The sequence below is a fragment of the Glycine max genome, chromosome 10 (assembly GCF_000004515.6).
Source record: "Glycine max cultivar Williams 82 chromosome 10, Glycine_max_v4.0, whole genome shotgun sequence".
NCBI lineage: Eukaryota > Viridiplantae > Streptophyta > Magnoliopsida > Fabales > Fabaceae > Glycine > Glycine max.
This window is the reverse complement of record NC_038246.2, coordinates 5,768,017-5,791,307: the sequence shown is the minus strand read 5'-3', so window position 1 is coordinate 5,791,307 and position 23,291 is coordinate 5,768,017. Positions and strand designations below refer to the sequence as shown.

The window sequence follows — 23,291 nt, the reverse complement described above, 5'->3', positions numbered from 1 at the left end:
GATATTCTTATAAAGAGTTATGAAGGTGCAGAAAAGATAAAGAAGGTAAAGCTTCAGACATTGAGAAGACGTATGAGCTTCTTGCAATGGAGGAGACTGAATCAGTAGCTGAGTATTTCACCAAGATTCTCACACTCACCAATCAGATGAAGTGCTGTGGAGAACAGATTAAGGAACAACTGTGATTGAGAAGGTGCTCAGAACATGACATCAAAGTTTGATCACATTGTGGTGGCCATTGAAGAATCAAAGGATCTTACATCCTTCAAGCTTGAAGAACTACAAAGTTCACTTGAAGCGCATGAGCAAAGATTAAGAGAAAGGAATCCTGAGAAGCACAATGATCAAGCCTTACAAGCTCAAACAAGTAGAAAGTTTGACAAGCAAGGAGACAAATCCAAAAAGAACAAAGGAAAGTGGCGTGATGAGAAGTGGAGAAAGACTGAAGATTCAAAATGTGGTGATTCTGGATCATCTTCACAGAAAGCTGTGTCAAATCCAAGAAGCCAATTCTCAGGGAAAAAGAAATGGGTCGACAAGAAGAAGGTGCAGTGTTACAACTGCAGGAACTTTGGCCATTTTGCAGCTGATTGTAGATTCAGTAAAGGCTCTCATGTGAAAGGTGAAGAAGCAAGGTTGGCACAAGAGGAGAATACAGAAGATGATCATTATCTGCTGATGGTTACCACCAAAAATGATCTTCAGTGTGCTAATTCTGGTACCTAGACACTGGTTGCTCAAACCATATGTCAGGAGAAGAGAGTGGTTCACAACACTTGATGAGACTTCCAAAGCACAGTGAAATTCGCAGATCACAGCTCAATTACAGCAGAAGGGATAGGAGCGTGATGATTCAAAGAAAAGATGGAAAGAAAGCTGCATCTCAAATGTCTTGTATGTTCCCAAGATGAAAGCAATTTACTCAGCCTTGGACAATTGCTTGAAAAGGGTTATACAATGGAGATGAAGGACAACATGCTGAAAGTTTTTGATAAAGACAAGAAGAGTGTCCTAAAAGCTCCATTCTCGGCCAACAAAACATTTAGAATTGAAATTCAGATTAGTGATCAGAAGTGTATGCAGTCCACCACAGAAATTGAAACTTGGCTATGGCACAAGAGGTATGGCCATCTAAATTTCAAAGCTTAGAGCTACTAAATAGAAAAGGTTTAGTAACAGGCCTACCAAACATTAGAGTTCCTGAGAAGCTATGTGATGAATGCCTAATAGGCAAGCAAGCTAGAAATTCTTTTGTTTCAAGCATACCTACAAAAACTGTTAAACCACTTGAAGTTGTGTATACTGATGTGTGTGGTCCTTTTGAGGAGGAGTCTCTTGGTGGAAACATGTTTTGTAACCTTCATTGATGATCTCACTAGAAAGGTGTGGTTTATCCTATTAAGAAGAAGAGTGATGTGTTTGACACTTTTCAGATTTGGAAAACTCTGGTCGAAAAACAATGTGAGTCCAAATTGAAAGTGCTAAGATCAGATGGTGGAGGAGAATACATGTCAAATGAATTCAAATCCTATTGCACTAAGGAGGGGATTGAACATGAGGTTATAGCTCCCTACACTCCACAGCACAATGGCACAGCAGAAAGGAGAATAGAACCATCCTCAACATGGCAAGGAGCATGCTAAAGACAAAGAACCTGCCAAAGAAATTATGGGCTGAGGCTGTTTCAACATCTGTGTATCTGCTGAATAGATGTCCAATAAAGAGATTGGAAGACAAGACACCAGAAGAAGTCTGGTCAGGCACTAGACCAAATGTGAGCCATCTTAGAATCTTTGGTCTATCTGCTATAAGCACGTTCCAGACGCAATAAGGAGAAAATTGGATGACAGGAGTGAGAAACTCATATTTCTTGGCTACCATTTACTGGTGCATACATGGTTTTTAATCCTCAAACTCAGAAACTAGTGTTGAGTAGAGATTTGAAGTTTGATGAGGGTCAATCCTGGAATTGGAGTGATAAGCAGGGCACATCTGAATTGAGAACCAGAATTGAAGGTCTAAACACTGATGTAGGAATAGAAGAAAATGTTGTTCATGATGAAGCAGTATCAACGAGTGATGAGGACATGACCAAGAGCAAGGGCAAGGATCCACTTGAAGGACTTGGAGGACCTATGACAAGGGCTAGAGCAAGGAAGCCAAGGAAGCTCTTCAACAAGTGCTGTCCATACTATTTGAATACAAGCCCAAGTTTCAAGGAGAAAAGTCCAAGGTTGTGAGTTGTATCATGGCCCAAATGGAGGAGGACTAAATGACACCACTTTGTTTCAATTTTAGAGTGTTTAGTTTGTCTAAATAATGGCCCAATCCTTGTAAAGTTGGCTGACCAAAAATATGTTTTGGGTTAATCAACTAAAAGGGCTTTAGTTAGGTTTAGTTCAAGTTGTAATAAGGGCCCAATTGGCAACCTAGGCATCAGCCTTTTGGGAGACCAAATGGTGGCTGACTTGTTGGCTGTTGGGGGTGACTTTTGGTTGCCACAATTTCAGTTACACTCAGCCATTAAGTTTTTTTTAATTCCCTAGGTTAATGGCAATAAGTTATTTTAATTCTAGGTTAGTGGGTCATTACTAAAATCTGTTGTAAAGCTTCTATATAAGCTGAACCATTTTATCAATAAACACAAGTTGAGTTTTATTCAGAAAATTAGAGTTTATCTCTTTTATCTTAGTGAGAGTGATTCTCCTAAATTCTTGAGTGATTCAAGAACACCCTGGCTGTATCAAAGGACTTTCACAACCTTTGTGTGTTGCCCTCGCTAGAAAGAGTGATTCTTTCCTTCCTATCATCTCCACCCTTGTTCTTTCAAACCACAATTCCAGAAAATCCACCTCTGCCCAAAATTATCTCGTGACCATAACTCCCATTTTACACACTCAAATTAAGTGATTCTTGAGCCTAAATTGAATTTCAAAACGAGACCTTTCACCTCGTTTTGGAATCACCTCATTTGGAGCCCTGTAGCTTCCGTTATTGCCATTTCTATATTTCTGTCCAGCCACCACTTAACCTACGTTTTACCATCCCATTCATCCATTTTATGCTAGAAACCACCTTATTAAGACCCACGAAATTAACCACCTTATTTTCCATCCTTTCCTTAATCAATTTCCGCATTTTCCATCAAGGTTTAATCCTAGACGATCCTAAGTCAGCCCTTGTGCCATGAGGGTTCATATCATTTGGTAATCAGAGCTCCGGTTCTAGGATCAACACTTCCTTTGCTGGAAATATTGGGTAACATCCTTCTTTATTCTCTTTGCCATTTATATTACCTTCTTATTCATATTTTTTTTTATTTAGGCTGAACCATTGCAAAAGTTAAGCCTTTTGATCTCTTTGTTAAAAAAAAAAAAGCAGAATTTCGTATAAGCAAAATTAAAAAAAAAAATTGGGCTGAATGGTTCATGCTTGAAGAACTTTAAAAAAAATCTCTTTAAGGTAATATATTGGTTGCATGAAGGATTGTTACTTGAATTCCTAAATTCTGAATTTTATTTCCTTCATTTGTGCCTAAAAACATTGTTAGCCTTTTTCTTGGTTAACCTTTTCCTTGTCTCTCTAGCCTTACCTTACACATATTGGCGAATTGTTCTTTGTTGTGGCCATAATCTCTTGAATTGCCTAAGAACTCAAGGGGAATTAGAGTGGTAAAAGGCAAGAGTGTTTCATTAGAGAAAAGCCATAATTGTGTGATACACTTGAGTGGGTGAGGTATTCAAACAGCAACTATAATTGTCTTGTTACGTTTGATTTGTTTGTTTGAGATGTCAGGTACTAATCCTAATGATGGAGTGGGGCTTTCGCAATTCCAAATGCAAGCTTTGATGCAACATTTGGAGAGGTTAATGAAACAACGAGATGATGCGCTCCATGAGAGGTTGGATCAAATGGAGAATAGAGATCATAATGAAGAAGAAAGGAGGAGAAGAGGGAATGATGGTGTTCCTAGACAAAACCGAATTGATGGTATTAAACTCAACATTCCTCCATTTAAAGGAAAGAATGATCCGGAGGCCTACTTGGAGTGGGAGATGAAAATAGAGCATGTTTTCTCATGCAACAACTATGAGGAGGACCAGAAGGTGAAGCTTGCCGCCACGGAGTTTTCCGACTATGCTCTTGTGTGGTGGAACAAGCTACAAAAGGAGAGAGCAAGAAATGAAGAGCCAATGGTTGATACATGGACGGAGATGAAAAAGATCATGAGGAAGCGGTATGTGCCGGCTAGTTACTCAAGGGACTTGAAATTCAAGCTCCAAAAACTAACCCAAGGCAACAAGGGGGTTGAGGAGTATTTCAAGGAAATGGATGTGCTCATGATTCAAGCAAATATTGAAGAAGATGAGGAGGTAACTATGGCTCGATTTCTTAATGGTTTGACTAATGATATCCGTGATATTGTTGAGCTGCAGGAGTTTGTTGAAATGGATGATTTGCTTCACAAAGCAATCCAAGTGGAGCAACAATTAAAAAGGAAGGGAGTGGCTAAGAGGAGTTTTACCAACTTTGATTCTTCTGGTTGGAAAGACAAAGGTAAGAAAGATGGGGCTGCTACTTCTAGTAGTTCCACACCTATCCCATCAAAAACTCGCTCAAAGTCCCAAGAGGAACCCTCTAAAAGGAGTAGAGATGTGAAGTGTTTCAAGTGCCAAGGCCTAGGACACTATGCTTATGAGTGCCCTAACAAAAGGTCCATGGTTCTTAGAGATGGAGAATATATAAGTGAATCTGATGTTGAAGAGAAGAGGAGAGTGAGTACGTAGAGGAAGAGGAGACTCCGGAGGGAGATTTGTTGATGATTAGGCGGTTACTTGGTGGTCAATTGAAGCATGAGGAGGAGAGCCAAAGAGAAAACATCTTTCACACTAGATGTTTAATCAATGGCAAGGTGTGCATGGTGATCATTGATGGAGGTAGTTGCACCAATGTGGCTAGTGCTAGATTAGTGTCAAAGCTAAATTTAGCTACTAAACCACATCCTAGGCCATACAAACTTCAATGGCTTAGTAAGGATGGGGAGGTGCAAGTGAGGCAGCAAGTTGAAGTGGACGTTTCCATTGGGAAATACAATGATAAGGTACTTTGTGATGTTGTTCCTATGGAGGCCAGTCACTTACTGTTGGGGAGACCATGGCAATTTGATAAAAGAGCCAATCATGACGGTTACACCAACAAGATCTCTTTCATGCACCAAGACAAAAAGATTGTGCTCAAGCCATTGAGTCCACAAGAAGTGTGTGAGGATCAAAAGAAAATGAGAGAAAAACTTCTTCAAGAGAAAAGAGAAAAAGAAAAGGTGAGCAAAACATTTGAGAGTGAGAAAAAGAGGGAAACACTTGAGAGGAAAAAGAGTGAACAAAAGAAGAGTGAAACACTTGAAGTGAGGGAGAGCTATTTAGCCACAAAAAGTGAGGTCAAGAGGTTGTTTCGTGCTAAACAGTCACTCTATATCTTGTTTTGCAAAAATCAGATTTTGACCACTAGCACTTTTGATGATTCTGAAGTGCCTTCTAGTGTTAAAACTCTTTTGCAGGATTTTCATGACATGTTTCCACCAAATGTGCCAAGTGGACTACCACCTTTGAGGGGAATTGAGCATCAAATTGATCTCATTCCGGGAGCTTCTTTGCCCAATAGGCCAGCCTATAGAAGTAATTCACAAGAAACCAAAGAGATTCAAAGACAAGTGGATGAACTCATTAGAAAAGGTTGGGTAAGAGATAGTATGAGTCCTTGTGCTGTCCCAGTGATTTTGGTCCCTAAAAAGGATGGGACATGGCGCATGTGTTCTGATTGTAGAGCCCTTAATAACATCACCATTAAATATAGACATCCTATACCTAGGCTTGATGATTTGCTGATGAATTGCATGGTGCATGTTACTTCTCTAAAATCGATTTAAAAAGTGGATACAATCAAATTAGGATTAGAGAAGGGGATGAATGGAAAACTGCTTTTAAAACAAAATATGGTTTGTATGAATGGTTGGTTATGCCTTTTGGCCTAACTAACGCTCCTAGCACTTTCATGAGACTAATGAACCATATCTTGAGAGAGTTCATAGGAAAGTTCGTTGTGGTGTACTTTGATGATATTCTTATCTATAACACTTCACTTGATTTGCATATTGATCATTTAAAATCTGTCTTGACTGTGCTTAGAGAAGAACAATTGTATGCCAATCTTGAAAAATGCATCTTTTGTACTAACCATGTTGTGTTTCTTGGTTTTGTTGTGAGTTCAAAAGGAGTGCAAGTTGATGAGGAGAAGGTTAGGGCTATTCAAGAATGGCCTACACCTAAGTCTGTGACCGAGGTGAGGAGTTTTCATGGCTTAGCAAGTTTTTATAGACGATTTGTGAAGGATTTTAGCACATTGGCAGCACCTCTCAATGAAGTGCTCAAGAAAAATGTTGGTTTCAAATGGGGAGAGAAACTAGAAGAAGCTTTCAATGTTCTTAAGCAAAAGCTAACTAATGCCCCCATACTTGCGTTGCCAAACTTTCAAAAATCTTTTGAAATTGAGTGTGATGCTTCAAATGTTGGGATTGGGGCTGTGTTGATGCAAGAAGGCCATCCAATTGCTTATTTTAGTGAAAAGTTAAGTGGTCCCACCCTTAACTATTCAACTTATGATAAGGAGTTGTATGCCTTAGTACGGGCTTTGAAAACATGGCAACACTACCTTTATCCCAAGGAATTTGTCATTCATAGTGACCATGAGTCCCTCAAATATATCAAGGGGCAAGGCAAGCTTAACAAAAGGCATGCGAAGTGGGTGGAATTCCTAGAGCAATTCCCTTATGTTATCAAACATAAAAAGGGAAAAGGTAATATTGTAGCCGATGCTTTTTCTCGGCGTCATGCATTACTTTCTATGCTTGAAACAAAATTGATTGGTCTTGAATGTTTGAAAAGCATGTATGAAAATGATGAAACTTTTGGAGAAATTTTTGAAAATTATGAAAAATTTTCAGAAAATGGTTTCTTTAGACATGAAGGCTTTCTTTTCAAAGAAAACAAATTGTGTGTGCCTAAATGTTCTACTAGAAATCTGCTTGTTTGTGAAGCACATGAAGGAGGTTTAATGGGGCATTTTGGGGTCCAAAAGACTCTAGAAACATTACAAGAACATTTTTATTGGCCTCATATGAAAAAGGATGTGCAGAAATTTTGTGAACATTGCATTGTATGTAAAAAGGCAAAATCTAAGGTAAAGCCTCATGGATTGTATACTCCATTGCCAATTCCGGAGTATCCTTGGATTGATTTATCCATGGATTTTGTTTTGGGGCTGCCAAAAACAAGCAATGGTAGAGATTCCATTTTTGTGGTTGTTGATAGGTTTTCTAAAATGGCTCATTTTATTCCATGTAAAAAAGTTAATGATGCTTCCCATGTGGCTGATTTGTTTTTCAAGGAGATTGTGAGACTCCATGGTTTGCCAAGGAGCATTGTTAGTGATAGGGACTCTAAGTTCCTAAGTAATTTTTGGAGGACTTTGTGGAGCAAGTTGGGCACTAAATTGTTGTTTTCAACCACTTGTCACCCACAAACCGATGGGCAAACGAAAGTTGTTAATAGGACTTTGGGAACTTTGCCTAGGACAGTTTTGAGGAAGAACTTAAAAACTTGGGAAGCTTGTTTACCCCATGTTGAATTTGCTTACAATAGAGCTGTTCATAGCACCACTAATTGTTCTCCTTTTGAAGTTGTTTATGGTTTTAACCCACTAACTCCTCTTGATCTTTTGCCTATCCCTAATGTTTCTGTTTTTAAGCATAAAGAAGGTCAAGCAAAGGCGGACTATGTGAAGAAGCTTCATGAGAGAGTCAAAGATCAAATTGAGAGGAAAAATAAAAGCTATGCTAAACAAGCCAACAAAGGGAGAAAGAAGGTTGTCTTCGAACCCGGAGATTGGGTTTGGGTGCACATGAGAAAAGAAAGGTTTCTGGAACAAAGGAAATCAAAGCTTCAACCAAGGGGAGATGGACCATTTCAAGTGCTTGAAAGAATCAATGACAATGCTTACAAAGTTGAGCTGCCCGGTGAGTATAATGTTAGTTCCACCTTCAATGTCTCTGATTTATCTCTTTTTGATGCAGATGGAGAATCCGATTTGTGGACAAATCCTTCTCAAGAGGGAGAGAATGATGAGGACATGACCAAGAGCAAGGGCAAGGATCCCCTTGAAGGACTTGGAGGACCTATGACAAGGGCTAGAGTAAGGAAAGCCAAGGAAGCTCTTCAACAAGTGCTGTCCATACTATTTGAATACAAGCCCAAGTTTCAAGGAGAAAAGTCCAAGGTTGTGAGTTGTATCATGGCCCAAATGGAGGAGGACTAAATGACACCACTTTGTTTCAATTTTAGAGTGTTTAGTTTGTCTAAATAATGGCCCAATCCTTGTAAAGTTGGCTGACCAAAAATATGTTTTGGGTTAATCAACTAAAAGGGCTTTAGTTAGGTTTAGTTCAAGTTGTAATAAGGGCCCAATTGGCAACCTAGACATCAACCTTTTGGGAGACCAAATGGTGGCTGACTTGTTGGCTGTTGGGGGTGACTTTTGGTTGCCACAATTTCAGTTACACTCAGCCATTAAGTTTTTTTTAATTCCCTAGGTTAATGGCATTAAGTTATTTTAATTCTAGGTTAGTGGGTCATTACTAAAATTTGCTGTAAAGCTTCTATATAAGCTGAACCATTTTATCAATAAACACAAGTTGAGTTTTATTCAGAAAATTAGAGTTTATCTCTTTTATCTTAGTGAGAGTGATTCTCCTAAATTCTTGAGTGATTCAAGAATACCCTAGCTGTATCAAAGGACTTTCACAACCTTTGTGTGTTGCTCTCGCTGGAAAGAGTGATTCTTTCCTTCCTTTCATCTTCACCCTTGTTCTTTCAAACCACAATTCCAGAAAATCCACCTCTGCCCAGAATTATCTTGTGGCCATAACTCCCGTTTCAGGCACTCAAATTAAGTGATTCTTGAGCCTAAATTGAATTTCAAAATGAGACCTTTCACCTTGTTTTGGAATCACCTCATTTGGAGCCCTGTAGCTTCAGTTATTGCCATTTCTATATTTCTGTCCAACCACCACTTAACCTACATTTTACCATCCCATTCATCCATTTTATGCCAAGAACCACCTTATTAAGACCCACGAAATTAACCACCTTATTTTCCATCCTTTCCTTAATCAATTTCCGCATTTTCCATCAAGGTTTAATCATAGACGATCCTAAGTCAGCTCTTGTGCCATGAGAGTTCATATCAGCGAGACCTCAGAGAAATAGACAAGCCCCTGCAAGGCTGGATGACTATGAGATATTCCCAGATTCCTCGATTACAACTGATGGTGACTTTGTCCATATGGCCTTACTTGTTGAGATGGAACCTATTGGTGTGGAAGAAGCTTTGAAGCACTTACATTGGGTTGAAGCAATGGAAGAAGAGCTGAGGTCTATTGAGAGAAACAAGACATGGAGTCTCACAAAGCTACCAACAAGAAAGAAAGCCATAGCAGTAAAATAGGTCTACAAAACTATGTTGAATCCTAGAGGAGAAGTAACAAAGTTCAAAGCCAGACTGGTTGCAAAGGGATTTCTGCAGAAGCAAGGTCTGGATTATGATGAAGTATTTGCCCTTGTTGCTAGGTTGGAAACAATGAGACTTGTAATAGCAATGGCTAGCTACAATTGATGGGAAGTACACCAAATGGATGTAATATCTGCATTTCTTAACGGCTCACTAGAAGAAGTAGTTTTTGTCACTCAACCACCCGGGTTTGTGATGAAAGGTAGAGAAACAGAGGCGTACAAGCTTCATAAGGCCTTGTATGGTCTGAAACAGGCTCCCAGAGCTTGGAACAAGAGAATAGACACCTTTCTCTTGCAAATTGGATTCATGAAATGCACTACTGAATATGGTGTGTATGTTAAAGGAGAAAGTCTTTCAGATATCCTCATAGTGTGTTTATATGTGGATGATTTACTGATAACAGGAAAGGATTGCAGTGCTATCTCGACATTCAAGCAAGAGATGAAGTCTAAGTTCGAAATGTCAGATCTTGGAGAATTATCATATTTTCTGGGCATATAGTTCAAGAGGACAAAGGCTGGAATTTTTATGCACCAAAGCAAATACACAATTGATGTCCTAAAGAGGTTTCAGATGCTTGACTGCAACTCAGTTTTAACTCTTGTTGAAACTAGTGCTGTGCTAGATCAATCAGGGTTTGAAAAATTGGTGGATAAGACTGTGTTCAGACAAATGGTTGGCTCCTTGAGGTATATATGCAATACCAGACCAGATGTAGCATATGGAGTTGGCTTGGTGAGTAGATTTTTGAAAGCACCACACCAAGGTCATTTGAATGCAGTGAAAAGGCTACTGAGGTACTTAAAAGGGACTATTGGTTTTGGTTTGCTGTTTCCTACAAACTTGAGTAGCAATTCCTGTGAGATGATTGGCTTTTCAGATGCTGATTGGTGTGGGGATAAAACTGATAGAAAGAGTACCACAGGGTATTTGTTTCAGCTAGGAAATGCAACTATCAGTTGGTGTTCAAAGAAGCAATCTGTGGTGGCCTTATCGTCATGTGAGGTTGAATACATAGCTGCTAGCATGAATGCTTGTCAAGCAATATGGTTAGAAGCTTTGCTGAATGAGTTGAAGGTAAAATCTGAGAATGGAATGCTGTTGATGGTAGATAACAAGTCTGCTATAAGCCTTGCAAAGAATCCTGTTGCTCATGGAAGGAGCAAGCACATTGAAATTAGATTTCACTACTTAAGAGATCAAGTGTACAATGGAAGACTGAGGTTGGATTTTTGCAGATCTGCAGATCAACTTGCAGACATTTTGACAAAACCTTTGAAGAAGGAGAGGTTTGAAGATCTGAGGAGAAAGATGGGACTTAGAAGCTCAAATGAAATCTAAATTTAGGAGGAGTGTTAGATAAAAAGATAATTCAGATGATTAGTTAGTTAGTTCTATCACTTGTATGTTAGTTAGTGGTAGTTATAACAAAATTAGAGGAAGAACCATATATAGCTTGTTGTAGTACTGTGTAATATACAGAACAACTGAGTATGAGAATAGTGATCTGATTTTTTTTTGAATTTGTACAAGAAAAGTTCTCTTTCTTTCCTTCTTCTTCTTCCCTGTGAGATTGCCTCATTATCAGTTTTCAACAAATATAATTTTTTTAAAAAATATTGGTTCAAACTGATTTCTCTACATTGGTTTTATACTGGTTGTCAGCAATTTTGGATTAATTTGACCAAAAACACTTGATTTTTTCGAATTAACGGATCAATCATTACTTATTAGGTTTTTTCCAGTTCAACCGATTGAATCGGTCGGTTTAGTGTTCAAAATAATGGTCACTAGGGTAATAGCATGTAAGTGTACTTCCATTCCATCAGATTTTGACACTTTCAAAATATCTCACTTCTTTTGCAGTTTTGACAATTGAATAACCCACTCCTTGATGAATCTGTAACGGTGTTAATTGGACTTTCTTTCGAGCGGTATCATCAGTTACTTGTGCTAATTCCGGTTCAATAAAGCTCCAAATGTTATGAGCTCTTAAATGTGTGACCATCAACATTTTCCAATAATTAAAATTTAACTTCTTCACATCTAACTTGGGATCAGACCAAACAAAATTATAGATGTGGAAGCCATCTCTCTTTCAAAAGTGTATCTATTTTTTTTTAAAACACAGTAAGAACGTTCTCGTTCCTCACACACTCACGTTTTTTTTTCCTCACTATCACCGGACTCTCAAGTTCTGGTACCAATGATCACCGTGTAATCACTTAAGAAAACTCAATGGTCAAGTAAAAACAAATGCCGGTCGCACCACTTAATGCCTACGTTAAAAGTAAAATAATATAAGAAAACTTAGTTGTTGAGAACAAAGTGGTGTAATCACTTTTTTTTATCAATAAATATTAATAATTATTAGTTTTTGTTAACAAAAAAGATCAAACTCGTAATTTTTTTTAATAATTTAATGAACTTTATATTTCTACTTTGAATTCTGCCTCTTTTGCAAGATCACTCTCTGTGGTATAGAGAAATTATTGTATAGTTTAATTAATCCATCAAGCATGTAGTAGTGGAATATCTGTGTTGTACGTGGATGTGGAAGCTTGAGAAGAATGGCGAGAGTGTCTATGCAGGGACTTGGGTGCATGGGCATGTCGATCATTCTTCTATGTTCCTCCTAAGCCTGAACCCTGATATGATTGATCTTATCCACCAAGCAGTCGAATGCGGTGTCACATTTCTTGACACCTCTGACATCTATGGCCCTCATACCAACGAAGTCCTTCTAGGAAAGGTTCTCACTCTTTTCATTAATTCTTTTCTTTGTCTTGTTTGATATGTCCACATGTATACTCTATTATGACTGTAGTCAAGGTTTTAAATATTGATTACGGTCACATTGCAATTTCGTCATGTTTGTAAATATCATGATAAATCGCAAACAAATACGCACTGCCCACTGAATTACAGTCACAAACATTTAAAAAATCTTGATGTTGCAGTCCAAATTAGGGTCAGAGACCGTTTTTTAAAACCTTGAGTATATGATCTATAATTTTTTTTTTTATCATATTGCTAGTCTGGAATCCTGCCTAGGTTAGCTTTGCTATTCTTAGCCGGTCCCAAGCCTGGATAAAAGGAGAGGGTTGTGTTAGGCTTTCGACGGCCAACGTAAAACTTTGTCGAATCTCTATGACATGGATCAATTACGTAATAATGTGAATGCTAGGTCGTTGCTCGGAAGCAACACGCTGTATGGCTCGAGTACAGTGTCAAAAGAGCAAGGGCCGCTGCATCGCCGCCCGGATGTAGTGAAAAGTAAGCAAGGGTTCCCACATTTTCGTGAACGGGTGTGGGTAAAGAAGCTAGTTCATGACAGGAGGATTCGCTTTGGTACATGGAATATAGGCACACTTACTGGAAAATCTATGGAAATAGTGGATGTTATGGTGAGGAGGAAGATCAATTTTATGTGCCTACAAGAAACTAAGTGGACAGGTGAAAAAGCGAAAGAATTAGACAACTCAGGATTTAAGCTGTGGTATACGGGAAAAATCAGATTGAGAAATGGGGTAGGGATTATTGTGGACAAGGAGTGGAAGAAGGATGTCGTGGATGTAAGAAGAGTAGGAGATTGTATCATAGCCTTAAAATTGGTAGTGGGACAGGACACCTTTAATGTTATTAGTGGGTATGCACCTCAGGTTGGGTTAGCAGAACACTTTAAGGTAAAATTTTGGGAGGATCTAGAAGGGGTACTTCAGGATATACCCCAAGGAGAGAAAGTTTTCTTAGGAGGGGATCTCAATGGACATGTAGGTAGCGTGGCTAGAGGTTTTGAGGGGGTGCATGGGGGTTTTGGCCTAGGGGAGATGAATGGGGAGGGTAAATCCATCTTGGAGTTTTCGGAGGCTTTGGATCTTTCTATAGCCAATACATGGTTTAAGAAAAGAGCGGAACATCTTATCATTTACAAAAGTGGAGGGACATGTTCTCAGATAGTTTTCTTCCTTATCAGGAAGTCTGATAGGAAGTATTGCTTGAACTGTAAAGTTATCCCGGGAGAGAGCTTGACTACCCAACATAGAGTTTTGGTCATGGATGTAAGAATTAGAGATAGGGCAAAGAGAAGAAGTCCTATGGTAGCACCAAGGATCAAATGGTGGCACTTGAAGGGTGAGAAACAAGGAATTTTCCAACAAAAGATATGGGAGGGATGGTGTGGACAATCACAAGGAAGTGCAAATGATATGTGGAACAAGATGTCCCAAGAGATTATTAAAGTGGCTAGAGAGACGTTGGGTGAATCTAGAGGTTTTGGACCTAGGGGTAAAGAATCGTGGTGGTGGAATGAAAGTGTTCAGAGCAAAGTTAGAGTAAAAAAGGAGTGTTTCAAGGAGTGGTCTAGGTGTAGAAATTCTGAAACTTGGGATAAGTATAAGATAGCTAGAAATGAAACCAAAAAGGCGGTGAGTGAGGCAAGAGCCCAAGCTTTTGACGGACTATACCAAGCTCTAGGAACCAGGGACGGAGAAAGGTCTATATATAGGCTTGCTAAGGGTAGAGAGAGGAAGACTAGAGATTTGGATCAAGTAAAGTGTGTTAAGGATGAAGAAAGCAAAGTCTTAGTGCATGAAAAAGATATCAAGGAAAGGTGGAAGGCGTATTTCCACAACTTATTTAATGATGGATATGGATATGACTCTAGCAGTCTAGACACAAGAGAAGAGGACCGGAACTATAAGTACTATCGTCGGATTCAGAAACAGGAAGTAAAGGAAGCGTTAAAAAGAATGAGTAACGGTAAGGCGGTGGGGCCAGACAACATACCTATTGAAGTGTGGAAAACTCTTGGAGATAGAGGTCTTGAGTGGCTCACCAAACTCTTTAATGAAATTATGAGGTCAAAACGCATGCCGGAGGAATGGAGGAGAAGCACGTTAGTGCCAATCTATAAGAACAAGGGGGATATACAAAATTGTGCAAATTATAGGGGAATCAAGCTCATGAGTCATACCATGAAATTACGGGAAAGAGTGATCGAACGGAGATTAAGAAAGGAGACTCAAGTTACTGAGAATCAATTTGGTTTCATGCCGGGAAGGTCGACCATGGAAGCGATCTATTTATTACGGCGGGTGATGGAGCAATATCGCATGGACCAACAAGACTTGCACTTGATTTTTATTGACTTGGAGAAAGCGTATGATAGAGTGCCTAGAGAGATTTTGTGGAAAGCTCTAGAGAAGAAAGGGGTTAGGGTTGCATATATTCGAGCTATCCAAGATATGTATGATAGGGTATCGACTAGTGTTAGGACACAGGGTGGAGAGTCAGACGATTTTCCCATCACAATTGGTTTGCATCAAGGGTCAACCCTTAGCCCCTACCTTTTTACCTTAATTCTGGATGTCCTCACGGAACAAATCCAAGAGATAGCGCCGAGATGCATGCTTTTTGCAGATGACATAGTCCTCCTTGGAGAGTCGAGGGAGGAGTTGAATGAGAGGTTGGAAACTTGGAGACGAGCTCTAGAAACACATGGTTTTCGCCTAATCAGAAGCAAATCGAAGTATATGGAATGTAAGTTCAACAAAAGAAGGAGGGTTTCTAACTCAGAGGTGAAAATAGGAGACCATATTATCCCTCAAGTCACACGGTTTAAATATCTTGGGTCTGTAATACAGGATGATGGAGAAATTGAAGGGGATGTGAATCATCGCATTCAAGCAGGATGGATGAAATGGAGAAAAGCATCGAGGGTGTTATGTGATGCAAAGGTACCGATCAAGCTAAAGGGAAAGTTTTATCGGACTGCGGTAAGACCGGCGATTTTGTACGGAACAGAATGTTGGACGGTCAAGAGCCAACATGAGAATAAAGTAGATGTAGCGGAGATGAGGATGTTGCGGTGGATGTGTGGTAAGACTCGACAGGATAAAATTAGAAACGAAGCTATTAGAGAGAGGGTTGGAGTAGCGCCTATTGTAGAGAAGATGGTGGAAAATAGACTTAGGTGGTTTGGGCATGTAGAGAGAAGACCGGTAGACTCTGTAGTGAGGAGAGTAGACCAGATGGAGAGAAGGCAAACAATTCGAGGCAGAGGAAGACGCAAAAAGACTATAAGAGAGGTTATCAAAAAGGATCTCGAACTTAATGATTTGGATAGAAGTATGGTACTTGATAGAACATTATGGCGGAAGTTGATCCATGTAGCCGACCCCACCTAGTGGGATAAGGCGTTGTTGTTGTTGTTGTTGTTGTTGTATATTGCTAGTCTGGAACATTGATCCTTTACTTTGAGCATGCATGTAATATGAAATGAGATATGATGATAAGATATATGATATGAAGAGTGCGTGCATATTTTTATGTGGCAGGCTCTGAAGGGAGGGGTGAAAGAGAAGGTGGAATTGGCTACCAATTATTTGGGCTCAGCTTTGGTGAAGGGAAAAGGGAGATCATATCCGTGGTAATCCAACGTACGTGAGAACTGCTTGAAGAGAGTTGACATCAATTGCATTGTTGATCTCTATTACCAGCATGGTACTGATACTCGTGTGCCTATTGAAGTCACGGTTCCACTCATTCTCTATGATTTTTGTTACGTATTTGACTAGATCAGTTAAATATATGCTTGTATGGAAAAAATTCCTTAGGCTATAAACATCTAGAGAGGAACCAAAGCATCAGAAATCTGGAAAGGAGTGACCACGACGATGGAAATATGCTATGTGTAACTTTCATCAAGAATAATATTGTCTTTTAAATTCATTAATAACATAATGTGTCATTGTCCGTTGAATTAAATAAAATATTCAGAATATTAAAAAACTAAAAATACCAGAAAGGCTTGTGATATCCGGTTATTTTTCTGTGTATCAAACACAAAGAAATAAACTTGTTCATCGGAGCACGCGCCTCAGAAATAACCATTTTTTCACATTTACAAAAAGAAACATATGATGACTTCCAAGTTTTCCCCTGGCTTTTGTATTGGGGATCGAGCTTAAAAAACTTATTGAAGAGGGCAAAAGAAAATATACTGGTCTATCCGAGGCCTCAGCTTCAACAATCAGAAGAGCACATATGCAGTTCATCCAACTTGCAGGTGTGATTTAATATACAATCAGAAGAGGCAAAGGCCTTCCGCACCAGTCAACAACCATGAACAACATAACTTTATGACTTTTAATTTTTACTTCTCAGGGAACTTGGTGTTGGAATTTTTGGATATATTCCTCTTGGGCAAGAATTCATAAGGAGCAAAGCTGCTTGAGAATTTGGCACAGGATGATTACCGGAAGGTTTGTGGAAAGCATGCTACTACAGAAGTTCTGAAATTCATGTCAATTACTTGTTCATTTTCATAACCAAAATCTCCTAGACTGCTTTTGGACCCTTGGATTATTTCAAGGCCCTTGAATGTCGCAGTCGTGACATCTACTTCTAACCTTAGCGCTTTAGAATTTTCAATTTTAATTAATCCTAACATTAATGATTCAAATATCTCTGTTAATATCACTGTTGAATCATTCATCGTTATTGTCTGCAGTGATCTACATTAGATAAATCTTCATTATACAACAATCATGTTCACTAACTGAAAAAAGTAAAAAAATAAATAAATAAACATATGATTTAATAACATACATGGTGCTTCCTTAGATCCTGGTTTTAGGATTTTCCCTACCTGTTACAATCTACAATTCTACATTGATACCTAAACTTTATGTGTGTTTAAATCTATTGCAGTCTCTGCCTAGATTCAAGCCTGAAAATGCAGACCAGAATAATACTAAATTTGCGAGGGTTAATGAACTGGCTGCTAAAAAGGGATGTACCCCATCTCAACTTGCATTGGCCTGAGTTCATCACCAAGGAGAAGATGTGTGCCCAATTAATACCTGGTAGGGAAAACATTGAGGCTTAGTCTGTCCAACTAACACCAGAAGAAATGACAGAACTTGAGTCCTTTGCTGGTGCAAATGCTGTCAAGGGTGATAGATACGGTTATGAGGTACCTACTGTTGGAAGAAGAAGAAGATTTTATTTCATTTGCCACACAAAATACAAGAGTATGATCCCCTATTTATATTAAAATAGAGTGACTACTCACATAATTTGCTTATTCAAGAATACTAAATGCTCACATAATTGCTTATTCAAGACTTTGTAACTCACAACCTTACAACTTTCATCTTCCACAATTTAAGGCTCATAAAACTTGTTATTATTATTTTTCTAATTAATATCTAACATCCTCCCTTAATTGGAAAATTCTTCTGCACACCAAGTCTTGCTCGCAATCTTCGAAAATCTTCAAATTTTAGAGGCTTGGTGAAAATATCCGCAACTTGATCTTGAGTTTTCACATGAGTCAATTCTACTTCTTTCTTGGTAATGCACTCTCTAATGAAATGATACCTTGTATCTATATGCTTACTTCATTCATGGAACACCGGATTCTTGGCAAGCTCTTGTGCAGATCTATTATCAACATAGATCTTTGTGCTTTCCTTTTGCAACAACTGAAGTTCCTCCAACAATCTTCTTAGCCAAATGGCATGACATGTGCAAGAAGTTGCAGCTACATACTCGGCTTCACAAGTAGAAAGTGTCACAATGCCTTGCTTCTTAGAACTCCATGTAAAAACACAATCACCCATAAAAAATACAAATCCGGTAGTACTTTTTCTATCATCAACATCTCCGGCAAAATCACTATCACAAAATCCCACAAGCTTATAGTTATTGGAGGGAGAATAAAACAATCCAAAATCAATTGTACCTTTCAAGTAACGAAGAATTCTTTTTGCGGCTTTTAGATGAGGAGAGGTAGGAGCCTCCATAAAGCGACACACAACTCCCACCGCATATAGAATATCGGGCCTTGTATTGGTTAGATACCTTAAACTCCCCACAAGACTCTTGAAGATCGTGGAGTCTACCTTCTCTCCTTCATCAAACTTTGATAACTTCAAGCCACCTTCCATAGGTGTGTTCACGGGATTGCAATCAAGCATATTAAATTTCTTCAACACTTCTTTTGTGTACCTTTCTTGTGAGACAAAGATACCATTCTCCGTTTGCTTCACTTCCATTCCCAAGTAATATGACATGAGTCCCATATCTGTCATATCAAATTCACGAGACATGGACTCCTTGAAGTCTTCAAACAAATTTGGGTTATTGCCGGTAAAGATAAGGTCATCCACATAAAGACAAATAAATAAGACATCACCATTATTAAAATTTTTAACATAAAGAGCATACTCATTTTGACAACGAACAAACCCATTGTCTTGAAAGTACTTGTCAATGCGAGTATTCCATGCCCTCGGTGCTTGCTTTAGACCATACAACGCCTTGTTCAATTTCAAGACTTTTCCTTCTTGACCTTCGATGACAAAACCCATTGGTTGTTCAACATAGACATTTTCTTCAAGATAGCCATTTAGAAATGCCGATTTTACATCAAGCTGAAAAATTCTCCACTTCATTTGAGCTGCCAAGGAAATAAGAAGACGAATGGTTTCCATGCGGGCAACCGGTGCAAACACTTCATCATAATCAACTCCATATTGTTACTTATAACCTTTAGCTACAAGTCTTGCTTTGTGTCTCTCAACCTCTCCTTTTGCATTCTTCTTGATTTTGAACACCCATTTGACTCCAATTGCTTCATGACCTTTGGGAAGGCTTGATAACTCCCAAGTGTTGTTCTTCTCAATGGCTTTGATTTCTTCTTCCATGGCTTGTCTCCACCTTTTGTCTTTCATTGCTTCATCAAAGTTTAAGGGTTCACTGTCAACAAAAAGACAAAACAAATCATTTATAACTTCAGTTTCATCATATAATTCTTGAATATTTCTCATTCTTCTTGGCCTTTCACTTGAACTCCCTTCGGAAGATGATGAGGCTTCATTGGTTGAAGGAGTTGGTGAAAGTTCTGGAGTTGAATCATTTGGAGTCAAGGCTTCTTCATCTATTTCTTCAAAGTACGGGAAAAAATCATAAGTGTCTTCTTTCTCCTCCCAATTCCATGTGCCTTCTTCATAGAACTCGACATCTCGGCTCACAATTGTCTTTCCATTGTTTGGATTGTACAATTTGTAGCCTTTTGAGCTTGCATCATAGCCAATGAACACATGTTTCTCACTCCGATCATCAAGCTTGAGTCTTCCTTGGTCGGGTACATGAGCATATGCAATGCTCCCAAATACTCTCAAGTGATCAACTCTTGGCTTCACTCCACTCCATGCTTCTTGTGGTGTTTGATCTTTGACATTCTTTGTTGGGGAGCGATTGGACAAATAAACGGCACATGCAACAGCTTCGGCCCAAAATTCCTTTGGCATATTTTTAGCCTTCAACATACATCTAGTCATATTAAGAATAGTTCTATTTTTTCTCTCCGCTACCCCATTTTGTTGTGGAGATCTAGGAACCGTTAGAGGGCGACGAATCCCATATTTTTCACAAAATTCATTAAATTCTTTTGATGTGAATTCGCCACCTCTATCGGATCTTAGAGCTTTGATTACATAACCATTCTCCTTTTCCACAAGAGCTTTAAAATTTTTAAAAGCTACAAATGCCTCAGATTTTTGCTTTAGAAAATAAACCCAAGTTTTTCTACTATAATCATCAATAAAAAGCAAGAAATATTTATTGTTACCACATGAAGGAGGATTGATTGGGCCATACACATCGGTGTAAACAAGTTGGAGAGGCTCCTTTGCTCTTGAATTAGCTTCTTTTGGAAAACTCCTTCTTGCATGCTTTCCAAGGAGACATGCTTCACACAATTGATTAGGATGGTTGATTTGAGGCATCCCTTTCACCATCTTCTCCTCTCCTAAGGATTTTAGTGCTCCAAAATTCAAGTGCCCAAATCTCATATGCCAACACCATGATTCATCTTTTATGCTAGCCTTCAAACATTTTTCTTCATTGGTTTTAATGTTCAAAGCGAACATTCTATTTCTTGACATAAACACCTTGGCAATCAAATTAGAATTTTTATCTCGAAGCCATAAACAACAATCTTTCATATGAATTTCATACCCCTTTTCAACAAGTTGTCCCAAACTCAAAATATTGCTTTTTAGTTTAGGAACATAGTAAACATCCGTGATTAATTTGTGAGCACCATCTTTTAAAGAAATTAAAATGGTACCTTTTCCTTGGATTTGCACCTTGGAAGAATCTCCAAAAGAAACATTTCCTTTCACCTTCTCATCAAGTTCCACAAATTTCTCTTTGCATCCACACATGTGATTGCTTGCTCCATTGTCAAGATACCATAAGCATTTGTCTTCCTTCTCACCATTATTAAGTGATAGTAGTAGTGTTGACTCTTCAACTTCTTCTTTATCATCAACAAGATTGACCTTCTCTTCAACATTTTTTCTACACTCCCAAGAGTAATGGCCATATTTATGACAATTAAAACATTCAACATTAGATTTATCATACCTCCTTTCATATGCTTTTTCATAATTGTTTCTACCTCTTCCTCTTCCTCTTCCACGACTTCTAGTGGATTGATGGCTCCTCCATTCATTATTGTCAAAATTATCACGATCTCCTCTTCCTCCTCTTCCTTGGCCATGACCACGTCCACGACCACGTCCTCTTCCACGTCCACGTGCTTTTTGACTACTTTCTCCTCCATTTTCTTTCAAAGAAGCTTTGGCTTTGAGGACTTGCTCCAATGGCTCATCATGTCTTCTATTGAACCTTTCTTCATAGGCTTGAAGAGAACCCATCAATTGGTCTACGGTCATTGAGTCTAAATCCTTAGACTCTTCAATAGCACAAACCACATAATCAAATTTAGCGATTAAGGAGCAAATGATCTTTTCCACCACACGAACATCTTCCATATTTTCTCCATAACGCTTCATTTGGTTCACAATAGCCAACACCTTGTTGCCAAAATCTGAGATAGATTCAGATTCCTTCATATGCAATGATTCAAACTCTCTACGTAGAGTTTGTAGGCGCACCTTTTTTACCTTATCAACACCTTCAAGGGAGGTTTTCAAAATCTCCCATGCTTCTTTGGATGTGGTTGCATTTGACACCAACTCGAACATAGCTTCATCCAAACCTTGATGGATGAAAGTAAGTGCTTGTTGATCCTTCTTCTTCGACTTCAACAAAGTCTCCTTCTCATTTGGTGACAAAATAGCCTCATTTTGAGGTTGGGCATAACCTTTCTCTACAATCTCCCATGCATCTTGAGAACCTAACAAGGCTTTCATGCGACGACACCAATTATCATAATTCTCTTTGGTAAGACGAGAGAATTGAAACATACTCAAGCCATTGCTTGCCATCTCTCAACTCACAAAGTATTTCTCTCTCAACTCACAAAGTGTTTCTCTCTCAACACTCTAGAACTCAAGCTCTGATACCACTTTGTTGGAAGAAGAAGAAGATTTTATTTCATTTGCCACACCAAATACAAGAGTATGATCTCCTATTTATACTAAAATAGAGTGACCACTCACATAATTTACTTATTCAATAATACTAAATGCTCACATAATTGCTTATTCAAGACTTTGTAACTCACAACCTTACAACTTTCATCTTCCACAATTTAAGGCTCATAAAACTTGTTATTATTATTTTTCTAATTAATATCTAACACCTACTTGGAAGAAATCTGATACTTCACCACTTTCTTCTTGGAAAGCTTCATAATGAAGTGCTTTGCTTGTACTAGTGTAGCTTAGCAAGTTGCTATGTGAAACGAACTTCGCACTACAAGAGAAAGCCTAATTACTGACGGCAAAATCCGCCGGTAAGCACAAAAATCTGTCAGTAAGCTTTTGTAGTTTGACTAGTTTCTAGAAGTTGGTATGCCTTTTCTAGTGTTTTGAACTCCAGTAGATGATTCCATGTGTGTTTATGTATTTGTATAAATAAACAAAGGTAAGCATGTGAGAAGGCTGTGGCATGACTTAAGTGTTGTGATTATTGCCTTGGAAAATAGCTCAAGTGATAAATCTTGCTTCAGTTGCGTATACTAGTCTTTTAGTACAGTGGGAGTGAGTTTAAACATATACATGATTATAGATTTGTATTTTCAAAATTCTGAACAATTGAATTTTTCTTAACTGTTATTAGTTTCATACTATTATGCTTGAGATGATATAGATTCAGAAAATCCACTAGAATCAGTCTAATGGCAGAAAATTTGGATAGTTTGCATGTTATCGGAAGTTCAAATCTCATTGTTGTTATTATAAAAAAAGAAAATACATGTTCAAAATAGTGTCACTTGAAAGCTTAATTAGCCTTTATTTCTTTAGTTACATTATATTGAAGCTTAGTATACAACTTAATCTGTATGATTAAAAAAAAACTTAATCTGTAACTTTTGAGATATATTTCTAAATTTTCACAACTGTTTTTATTCGAATTCTGTCCGCCAAAAGTTTAGTTTCTGTCCTTAATTAGATGATCATTGACATGACATTCTGTGCTAGTGAAGTGGAAATAAGCTATGATATTTTGCATACTTTAGTTTTAGGTGACATAATCAGTGAATTGGGATTTGACTTGGCATATATATAATCATATGGAATTGAATAGAAGAATTTTATATGATTAGAGATAATAATAATAATAATAATAATAATAATAATAATAATAATAATAGATTTGGTATATAACAATTTATTATTATATTA

The 23,291-nt window shown here is 38.2% G+C and overlaps 1 pseudogene; it reads left to right on the top strand.

Annotated features, from left to right (window-relative positions):
- Positions 1–12,194: 12,194 nt before the first annotated feature.
- On the top strand, positions 12,195–22,299 carry LOC100793006 (probable aldo-keto reductase 2; annotated as a pseudogene).
- Positions 22,300–23,291: the final 992 nt, after the last annotated feature.